Source organism: Falco biarmicus, chromosome 4 (genome assembly GCF_023638135.1).
Source record: "Falco biarmicus isolate bFalBia1 chromosome 4, bFalBia1.pri, whole genome shotgun sequence".
Taxonomy (NCBI): Eukaryota; Metazoa; Chordata; class Aves; order Falconiformes; family Falconidae; genus Falco; species Falco biarmicus.
The window spans coordinates 98,744,484-98,755,723 of NC_079291.1; positions in this window are offsets into that span (position 1 = coordinate 98,744,484).

The following is an 11,240-nucleotide window of genomic DNA, read 5'->3' on the forward strand; positions in this document are numbered from 1 at the left end:
ATATCGGATGAGATCCCTTCAGCAGAGCCCCAACTTCACAAAATCAGCGGGAGTTCTGCAACTGCCATTAACTGCAGCAGGATTCCATCTTACTCTCACACTCTTAACTGATTTTACAAAGTCAGAATTGCAACCGGTACACATCACTTCTAATTTCTTCATAATGATTCATAACTAAACTCTCCCTCCCTCAAAAGTTAACCAGTAATGAAAAAATGTCATGAAAACTGCATTATAAATGTGTCTGATAAACAGTTCAGCCTGACTGCCAGTGATTATGAGTTCATAACACATTACTCTAACTTCAATCTGTACATTAGAGTCAGACAAAACCATCTCAAGTATTAGCGTAAGTAATTGATGGGGCAGGAAGTAACATTTCAGAAAAGAAACAACACTGGGAAAATCCTGCTGGTCTGGCAGATGCTGCGTATGAACCCTTCATATGTGACAGTTACTCACACTGCATCTCATCAGTCATGAAAGCACACATGCTGTCCTCAGTCTGAATCAGGTAGAAGCTACACGGCGAGCCGTTATCCTCCAGGTTCACAAAATTGCACGAAAACTCAAAAATACCCTGGCCATTCTTCATTTAAGAGTCACACACACAGCCACGTGTGCACAGCAGATTTATACACCAGTTAAGCAACTGCTGTTCATTCTGGATGCAGGACCATGCTCAGACTAACTACTGCAGTATAGCTGTATGCATTGGGAATGATACTATGATTTCTCTGGATATCAGCCACATTTATGGAGCCTTATTTATTGATCTAGCAAAGGTTTCTGATACAGTTGACCGCACATTTTTGTTACAGCAATTTAAGCGTGACACAGATTTTACTGTAGCTTGGTTTAGCAGCAATATAATTGGTCACTGGGTATTATGGGGAAGCTGGCATTGCAACAGCTCTGCTGTATCTGTGCTGCAAAGAAAGGACATTCTATCCCCCCCAACCGTTGGCCTAGCATCTTTTCAGAGCATGGCACATTCACTTGCCACAACCTGCATGGATTCCCCTGCAAAGTTTGCAATAAACACTATCACTCACATTCTTTGAGAAAAACCTTGCAGCCTGGGCAGACAAAGAGACAACAAAAAATTTAAATACCCTCTTAAATACTCTCTTTGCTCCTCTGATCTGAGCAACCTCAGGACTCAGGCCCACAGTATAATCTTCCTGACTTTCCCCCTATGCTGCAAGATCACCCAGTATTTAGTATTGTTGTCTCTCTAAGCCTTAGCCTAGCAGATATCCAATTCCAAGGCTTGCAGAGGAATGTACGAAATCCCCTACAAACTGAAGCAAGTGCTCTTACTTCTGGTGACAGCAGTCTATGTTGATATGTATGTTGTTTTGAAAAAGTACATAGAAAAAGTGAAAGAGTTAATTCTGTCAAAAGAAGCATTTCTTGCTTTTACTGTGTTTCTCATCTACCTCCAAAAGAACGGTAATACACAAGAGAATCTCAATTACAGAAAATCTGCATAGTATAAAATTAGTTTCTAGGTAATATAGCAGTTCTGGTCTCAGAAGGCTAGTAAGCTGCATGCAGAAGGAAGAAGCCATGGCAGCTTCATTACAACTCCAGCATCTGTGCAAACATGAAAGTCACCATTGCTGGGCATCATAAAACACCAGAGGTCTTAATAAAGAACATGGCTTGAACCTGCTACTCAGCCTGAAAATGGAAGGTAAGGAGCAAACCTGTGAATATTTCTGGGCAGGCCCTTTATCCACAAGGCACAGTAAGAGAAAGCAGACCTTTATTTTCCTCAGTACTCAGCTCAACATTTGAAAAATTACTGTATCAGCTCTTTCATTTTAGGGGCTTACCTGATCACCTACCAGCTCTAACAAAGAATTTATTTTCCTCCCAGCTGAGCAGATGTACTTGAGTTCTTAAGATTCCTCTACCTCCAGTCCTAAAGCATCAGAGATCAGCTGTAGTATGTAGGATGTGGTAAACAGAATTTTCTTCCTCAGGCACCCACATGTTCCTGGGTGCTGCCAGCACAAGTGGGACGCATACCCCTCTTACTCTCCCTGTGTCTCAGATGACACACATCTGCTTTTTCCAAAGGCTAAACACTTAAGTCTAACTAAAATCACTGGGCTGAAAGTGCAGACACATCAGGAAAAGGTACTAGTACAGAGTTTACTTAATACTTAAGATGATACAGTGCCCTCATTATCACCTTTAACCCTACAATGACAGTATCTTAATAAGCATGCATAGCAGATTAAACTTGAGGCTCAGCAGAAAATACCATGGCATCTGTAAACTGAGCAGTTAACTCACATTTTCCTGTTGAATATAAACTAAATTGGACTTTGAATGCTATATAGCACTCCAAGATTATGGCTCAGATTGTCTTCCCCTAAAATTTCTTAGCCAAAGGGATGAATTGTCCAAAAAGCCTCTCACTGGAGGAAGGCAGAAAATCTGCCTCCACAAAGCCAAAAATATAGGGAAGTGACCTCTTATCCCAACAGATCCTGGAGTCCATAGCACAGTTCCTTGATGAAACTTCAGACACGGCAATTTATAAGTGTTACAGCATTAACGTGTAAAGCTAAAGAACTTCTGGCCACATGTGTTTTTCCCCATGAAAACAGCTGCTTGCTTGATTCCATACAGTCAAAGTCGCTGCATTTTCCACTCTACAGTATGTTTTGTTCCTATTCCAGTTCATCTAGGATGTTATTTCCATACCTTACATGAAACAGTGAAGCTGATCTCCCCTTTACATTCTAATTAAAGATACTGGAATGCATTCCCTGTACACTTACACAAAAAATGGCTTAGGTCTTATTCCAAATTGTATGTACTTATTGAAATGGGATCCAAAAATGGATAGAACTTGAGATCACACATTTATATTAATTTTAATGTTCTCAAGATTAGTCAGAATTTTTTAAGCAAATCATTCATTTACTTGGATCCCTGTTTCACATTAGAGAGGGTGGTTGTACCCAGATTTAAAATCAATTTTGGAGTCTTTTTCTACTGAGAATTAAGCTTGATGATTAAAGGGACTTCATGTTAATTTCAATAAAATTTCGCTTCCCTTTTCATTCACTATTTTATCAATTCAGTAAGAGAATTTGGCAGTCTCAGAGCTCAGCTCTTGACATCTAACACGACAGTTTCTTGGTAGGCTGTTCTCCCTTTCACATTGACTATGATAGAGGACTTTAGCAATGGTGTCTCTCCCCTTTGACACTAACCTGCTGAAAGATTCCTAATGTCCTCCTTCCACCTCACTGTTCTCACTCAATATATTTTGACAAAAGATCAGAAAGGTGAATGACCACAACATCCCCCTGGCTACTGTGGGTTACCCTCGTAGCTGCTAAAGAGAACAAATACAAATCACAGTCTATGCGCAAAAGCAAAGAATAACTCACAGGCAGCATTGCTGGTGCCTTAAGAAAGCTTTTCACACAATAATGAAAATCCTGCATACCACTAGACAACATAAGAGAACAACAAACCAACTGTAAATTTCAGCCCCAAGCTACAGCAACTGTTAGCAGAGTCTGAATTACGATAGCCCTGGAAGTTCCAACCTAAAAAAAAAAAAAAAAAAATCACACAAGAAAGGGCAGGAAATGGCTCCAGGGTCACCAGACCCATTCCCTACCCCCAGACAGCAACAACATGCCTAGTTGTTTCACCAAAGTGTTTGTCTTGCCTGTTCAATAACCCTGCCCCACTCTGGGTCTGCACAGCCAAAAAAAGAACAGTCCCTGCACCACAGCAGTTAATAGCCAAGAACAACAAGAACAGAAGGCAGCAGAATTCGTTCTTCCCTTGTTACTGATGGGAAAGAGGGGCTGGCCCAAGGTCTAGCCTCAAATACTTGAGATAAACAGTTGTCCCAGCACAAGGGACAAAGCTATCCTTCCAGTGAGATGATAACCCAAAATGCAGCCCTGCACACCAGACCCACATGCTCTGCGTGCACTTAACAGCCTCCAACTTCAATGTTCCCACAAGAGTCTGGCTGGGACCTGGGCTTCATTCAAAAAGCACTGGCCCTCCAAGTGCTTCATCAAACCAGGTGCACAACTTAAATACAGAGCCAAGACTGATGAAGCAAAAATATAAGGAGATCTGGGAAGTCCCAGGGAATGACTAGAAAGACTGGTCCAGAAAGCAAAAGCTCCAAAGGCTTTTCACCTAGCTGGGACAGGAGAACTGAAAAGAGATGGGCATCAACACAGGAGTGTAAAGCAGTTTGGCCTTATACACAGAGGGATGAGCTAACAGCCTTTCAAAAGAACGTATATTTCTCCCTAACGTAACACCAATCAGCTCTGTGATGCAAGGCCAGTAACCTCCCCAGGCAGCACCCTTCCCTTCCCCAATCCTTACTGGCTTCATCAGGAGTTCCTCCAGGAAGGAACAGTCTCCCAGTACACACGTACTCAGTACTCCACACCAGGATGTCATGGGCTCAGCTGGGACCTCTGCTCCCTTTTCTCATGCAACAAATCCAAACAAAAAATAAAGATGAGCAGTGACTGCTTTTGACAGAATAGAGAAATTTTCTTTACACTGTGGTAATAGTAACATTCCATTTATTTTCTTGGCATATTGCTTAAAGATTAGATTTTGCTAATTATAAGATAAATATTCGCAAAGACCCAAAATTTCATTTTATCTTCCCTTAAAAAAAAATCCCTTCAATAAAAACTGATGGATTTTTAAATAGTCTTTGTCACTGTGAGTTCCATTCTCATCAAGTACACTTGCCAAGTGCATAAAATTTGTCCAGTTCCAAACACAATACCAGCTTTGCAGTCAAAGTACTCAAGGTCAAGCCAGAGGTCAAATAGCTCAACAAATGGTGAGGGCTGAAAACACACCCTTAGCCCCATGATCCCTTCCACAGTATCTTATTTCTGCACCACCTCATCCTTTTTGCTCAGTATGTGGATTCAGCTACATAACTGACATAGTAAAAATAGCCATGGACAGGATGTAGGTATCTCAAATCTGTTGCAAGTCTCTCCCTCATCCCTTTTTGAAGTAAATCTATCAAGATCCTTCTCTCTGTAGAACATGGAATTTTTTCCCCCTCAGGAGATGGGGTAGATTTAAGACCCAACATCTAATGATTTAGCAGAGCCAGGAGAAGAAGCTGTTTAGCAGCAGAAAGGGAAGAATTTTAACTTTTTATTCTGACAAGCACAGCATTTGCTTCTTCCATAAATGTTCGCAAGAAAAGCGTGCCTAGAAAAGAGATCTGAAGTAATTTTTTTAGAGAACTTTATGCTCCCAATGAGCCCTGTGCCTTTGGCCTCATGCCAGCACTGAAGGATTACAGTGGATTCCAGCCATTCATTCTTCACCACATATATCTCAAATTCATCAGATAGGAGTGGTTTGTTCTTCCTGCTTCCAATGGAAATTGCCAAGCAACAGCAACACATGAAATGTTTTTGCTTAGGATGAGGACAGGCTTCGCCATGGCAAATAGTTTCTTTAGCCCTCCTACCTCTGGTCATGGACCTCTTACACCAGTGCTCACCTTTCTTCCCAGGGTGTGGATTTACTGGTATCTCAGAAACAAGAGCACCTGGGCCTCAGCCTTTGGTTGGTTGTTCCCCAGGCTTCATCCCATGTCTTCTCAGCACCCATTTCACTTGCCAAGGGAGCTGCTTCCTCTGTTCCTCATCCTCTCTCACAGCAAATAGGCAGAAGCTGCCAAGGGTTAACAACAGGCCAATGCTATTCTCTGGTTCAACAGGCAGGTTCTTGGAATCTCCTTTTAATAGGAAGGTGCAGACGAAGTTGTTCTCTCCCCTCTTCTCTCAGTTCTGCTTTGCCCAAGACCTAACATCCTTGTAGTCATCACATTCAAACTACAGGGCCCTTCCTTCTCTCTTACAGAATACCGTGGCCTAACCTAATGTCCCAGGGAACTACCAGGCAAGAAACCAACCAGGTCTCTCAAACAGCAGTACAACACCCTCCACATACCCATCAATGTACCCTTAGACAGTTCTGCTCCTTAAGATGAAATCTAGAGGATGCTATGCTGACCTACTACTCAGTCCTACTCTAAAATTCTCACTCAGGCTGAAAAAAAAAAGGGTAGAGAAACCATGTTGCCCGATCCTTTAGGTAAGCAATGATTCTTGTATTGCTGTCAGCAGTTTGATTAACGTGGTTACTGCTCAGTACAGACTCCAGAGCTCCTTTAGAGAGATATGTAGGTGAAAGGTTTGTCTGAGGAACCCACTGGAAGCAGTCTGGGTTTAAAAAACAGTTTAACATGCTAATGTGACCATTAAATGCACAGAAGCTTATGGCTTCGTTGTGGTTGTAATGCAGAGGTGCTAGAGACCACCTTCAGTCTAACAAAAATATGAAAATTCTTTGCATTCATCTAGGGTTTTTTTGCTGAGCCCAAGCTGAGGCCAACAGTATATTTTTCATGGTACAGGGTTCTTAAGATGCCTCTGAAGCTTTTATCAGATATTTCAGCACACAGTTATTGAGCACAGGTGCCAAAGCACAAGAGTACTTCCATCTCCGTCTGCACTCCTTGATGGAAGAAAACAGGTTTTCTGTTCTGTGCCACTGCTGCCATCCAGAGACGGTACGAATGGCTGTTTTTTGGAAGTCTGACTCCAGCAGTAGGGTATCTGCTAGAATTTCATGCTGCAGCATTGCTAGATTTTATTTGCTGCATTTGCAATGCCATTCTTTTTCCCTTTAAATAAATTGACCATTAGAGAACATCCTCTGTGAAAACAGCTCAGAGAATGCTGGCACTTTGGATGTTATGCTGGAGGATGATAAATTTGTTTCTTTTGATGGAACAAAGTCACTGGTTTTACTTTGCTGTCGCTTTTTGTTAAGCGTGTGTCCAGCTTCATTTACATGCCTGTTAACATCGCTTTTTTCTTGCTTAGAAACACAGAGGCCAATACCACAGAGCTCACGTTGGAAATGGAAACACAGGAATGCATCTCTATATTTATACACTCACAGCCCTAATGTCAATGCCAAGAAGAAAAATGCCCCTGCATTTTAGCTATGACAGACACTCAAGGACCAGCTTTTCTGAATTTGGTGCCAAAAATATGCAGATTTTGTGTTCTAAATAAATAAAGCAAGTATTTACCATGCACTCAGGGATTTTTTTGTTGTTGTTCTTCACAAGGATATAGAGGTGAGGAAAAGGGGAGGTATGCATCCTGCATTTTACTGCTGGATCCATTACATGAGTCCTGTCCACTACATTCTGTTCTCTTCTACTTTCCTAATTAAGACAGCTTCACAGCAAGCTCTCTTTGGCATAAAATTTCCTGCCAACTAATGTCAGAAATACACAGTACATTACAGTTTTACATGTTAAATTTCGTTCCCAAATATGTCAGAGCTATGCTTGTGACCAGAGTGGACACTGGTGTCAGCATCTGCAAAACTGTGCATGTAGCAGAGGACGGTCACCTGAAATCAATCAAACCAACCCCTTTGGGTAACATCGCACCAGGCAGAAAATGGGTGAGGCAAGGGCATTTATAGGATTTAAACACAACAGAGTCTTTCAATATATGTGTATGAAATAATGCAGAAAACGGTCTGATAATATGCAAATGATGCAGGATTGCATCCTAACCCAGCAGCCTAACCCAGGTGGTGCCTTTGAGGTCACTCAAACCACTATCTGCTGTTCACCACTATCTGCCATCGCATAGGATGTTCCTTCAGAGTAGCAGCCCAGTTCAGCTACACAGACTCTCAACATCACTGCCCTACATCAGCATTCCATTAAAGTGAATAGGAGCATTTAAAGACAGAAATAAATATTAACAGGGCTGAATTAAAGGGCAAATATTCAGCCCATAACGGCTTCAAAAAATGTTAAGTATTTTTAGGCAGCATGGGGACTGTTGTATCAAACTGCTGAATGCGGTAAAGGCATTCACTTACTTCCACAAGATGACTGCCTGTCTCAGTCATTTCGGACTTATCTGACTGTTCTTAGTAGAATCAAGTATTTCTAAATTCAGAAATTCAGCAGGGAATCTCACTTTGTTTGTGACTTTAGGACATCACCACCTTCTAGACAAGTTACTACTAGAAGTGCAATTCAAATTTATTTTTGTACATCTCAGTACTAATAGTAGCAGAAAATGTATCAGACCTATTTAACAGCAGACAAAAATCATTCTTGCTATGATTTCCAAGGGCTGTATTTTGCACTGGCATGATGATACACTTCATAAAATCAACCTTATGCTCCAGAGATGAGTATTTAATTTATTATTTTAAACCATGATGTACCCTGTGTTCTATGTGAGAAGTAGCCAGGGCATATGCCTTGCCTTAAGACCAATTCCATTTCAAGACGACACACATTCCCTTTGAGGAGAAAGGTGTTGGGATGGGATTCAGCAGGTGGCACTGTTACACATAATTTAACACCTTCTTATAGGAAAGGTGTACATTTTGATTTGGAGATGAGTTATGCCTTTGTTAAGTTTTTCCAGCGAAGTTTCTTTCTGAAGAGCAGAAAGGAGAGAAGGACAGCTCTTCCGAAGTGTAGGACGTTCTCTCTCCACTTAATGTCTTTCATAGGAGTCAGCAGTTGGAGCAAAAGTTGAGGTGTACATTGGAAATACTGTGAGTCACGACATTTAATTTTAAGATCACTCCTGTTTCAGGAATAAGGTGTACTTTTAAATAAATCTCACATCACTTGGAAGCTGAGTAATACAGATGTTGGCTGTCTTCAAACAGGGAGTCAACTCAGAAGAATCGTTGAGGTACAAAACCTTCACATCAATAACATTCACAACATTCAATAGCATTATCAAAAAATAAAATGTTGACTACCTAATGCTATTTCTTATGCTGAATGTTACTTTATTGTACTGAAATTGGTATGCTCCTCTATATGAGCACCAGCAGGTCTACTGGTGTTAACAACATAAGAAATTTGAGTATACTACTTAAACTCTGCCCCATTCTCCTGCCCTTGTATTTTTTCTGGGTTAACTGCAATCCAGGTCAAACAGATGTGAGAAAGGATTTCCTTTCATTACTGCTGCACCTTGGCTTGGTGCCCTCTGCCATAACTAATCCCACCACTAGATGCCCCAAGAGGGGATACACCGATTTGTAGTTCCTCACCAAGGAAGAGTTAGGCATTAGGAGAAGCTTTCTAACAGCAAGGAAAACCAGTTGTCTACTGTTTGGGCATATTCATCACTCTCTAATCTACTCTCCAAGATCACCAAGAAACTCCCAGCAACGTATACAGCAGTATTTGAATTAGTCTTGAAGGTGGAAAGCTGGTCTTTAGGCTCCAGCCTTGTTTTCCTAAATCTTTCCCACTCACCCACTTCCAGTCAGTCATGACAGAATCAGATACTGGTCTGCTTCCAGTCCACTTTCCATAGCGTAGCTGGGTCCACCTACTGACTGCCTATGAGCTCTTCGCAATAATTTTTAAATGGGACTTCAGTTTCAAAAAACTGGTTCTTTATCACTGTTGCTAGTATTGCAAGGAATGAGATTTTGAATCTGTGCAATTTTGCTGCACAGCCAATGATGGTAGCCAACACTTTTGAATCAGATCTAGTATTTTTTTCCTATCTACTTGTGTAGAATTCACTAAACACAAAACAAATTAGCTTTTTTTTTTTTTAAACCATATTATTTAGGCTGAATTGTGCCAGCATCAAAAGCTTTGAACTTCTATCTAGGAGGCTGAGCAAATAATAATAGATACTGCTGTCTAAGCTTTTGGGAAAGGCAAGGATGTGGAAGCATCAGAAAAGACTTATGGGTGAGAAAAGTTTTGTCTATTTTGAGGCAAATCTATACTGATAATAAAATAGCTTTTAAAATATTTGCACCAGGAAACTACAGGTGGAAAGAGTCCGATGTCATCCTCCTATGAAGGTTAAAACAAAATCAGGACAGAAGATCTATAAAAGACAGACTGGTATCCACTGCAGACACTGAAGCAAGGGGCCTCCTTGACAGGTGCCACATAGGAAAAAAATGGAGAAGTTATCAAAGAAAAAAGGAATTACTGGATTGCTCTGTTTTACTTGGGGGCATGCTTATTTCTTTACTGAGACAGTGGTCAAACACTGGAACGGGATTCCTAGAGTTGTGGTTGATGCCCCAAGCCTGGCAGTGTTTAAGAGGCATTTGAACAATGCCTGTAACAATATGCTTCACACGCTGACATTGGGTCAGCCCTGAATTGGTCAGGCAGTTGGACTAGATGATCGTTGTAGGCCCCTTCCAACTGAACTAGTCTATTCATGCAAGAATAAATGGAACAGAGGAACTCGGGCCTCTGTGTATGAACTGTAGGGACAAGCTATAAGCCTACAGTGGGAACAATTCAAATATAATTTGTTCCTGGATACCAGCAAAGAGACTGTACTTCCAAAGACATGTCTACTGCTTTGAGTTAGCATTTGCCTTTTGAACTCACATTCATTTGTTAAGTCAAGTCTTTGGCACCAAGAAGAGCATCAATGCTATCCAGAAGCTGCCTATTTGGAAATGAAATTTCCATTACCGAGGTTCCAGTGACCTTCACAGGACACAGCCGATTTCTATGCCTGCAAGTTATTCTGATAGGAAACTAATATATGCAATTTAAAGATGGTATGTAAGTTAAGAAAACCAGCAGAGAAAACCCAAACCAGTATCAAATGGGCTCAAAGAGACTTTCAGTATGGCAGGACATGCTGGGCTATTCTCTCCGTAAAACAATACCATCTGTCTTCCCCCTTTAAAAATTAAAATTCAAATGAAAGCATAATTTTGACTGTTTCAGCCTTTATCAAACTCAACTGTTCAGCACGGCATTAAATAGTATGAAATAAGGACTCTTGGAGGACTGTGCATACTGCATGAAAGCATTCATTAAGTCTACGCTATGGTTACTTCTGCTGTCAAGTCAACAATGCACAATCAGTGGTGGCTAAAATTTTAGGCTGGTATGTTAGTCTAACAAATAGCTTTTGAGCCTATATAAATTTCGTTTCCTGCTAATGAGGACAAATTATATGTCACCACGGGATTAATTTCTTTCTTTGCACTAAACAAAATAACAGGAAGAAACTTCTTGCAGATACAACTTTGTAAAAGCCTGTCATGATTTTTGCTAGAAACAGCACTTCTGTTTTCAGCACTTCGGTTCAACATAACAGCATACAAAGATGGGGCATAGGCAGTAACTAGAA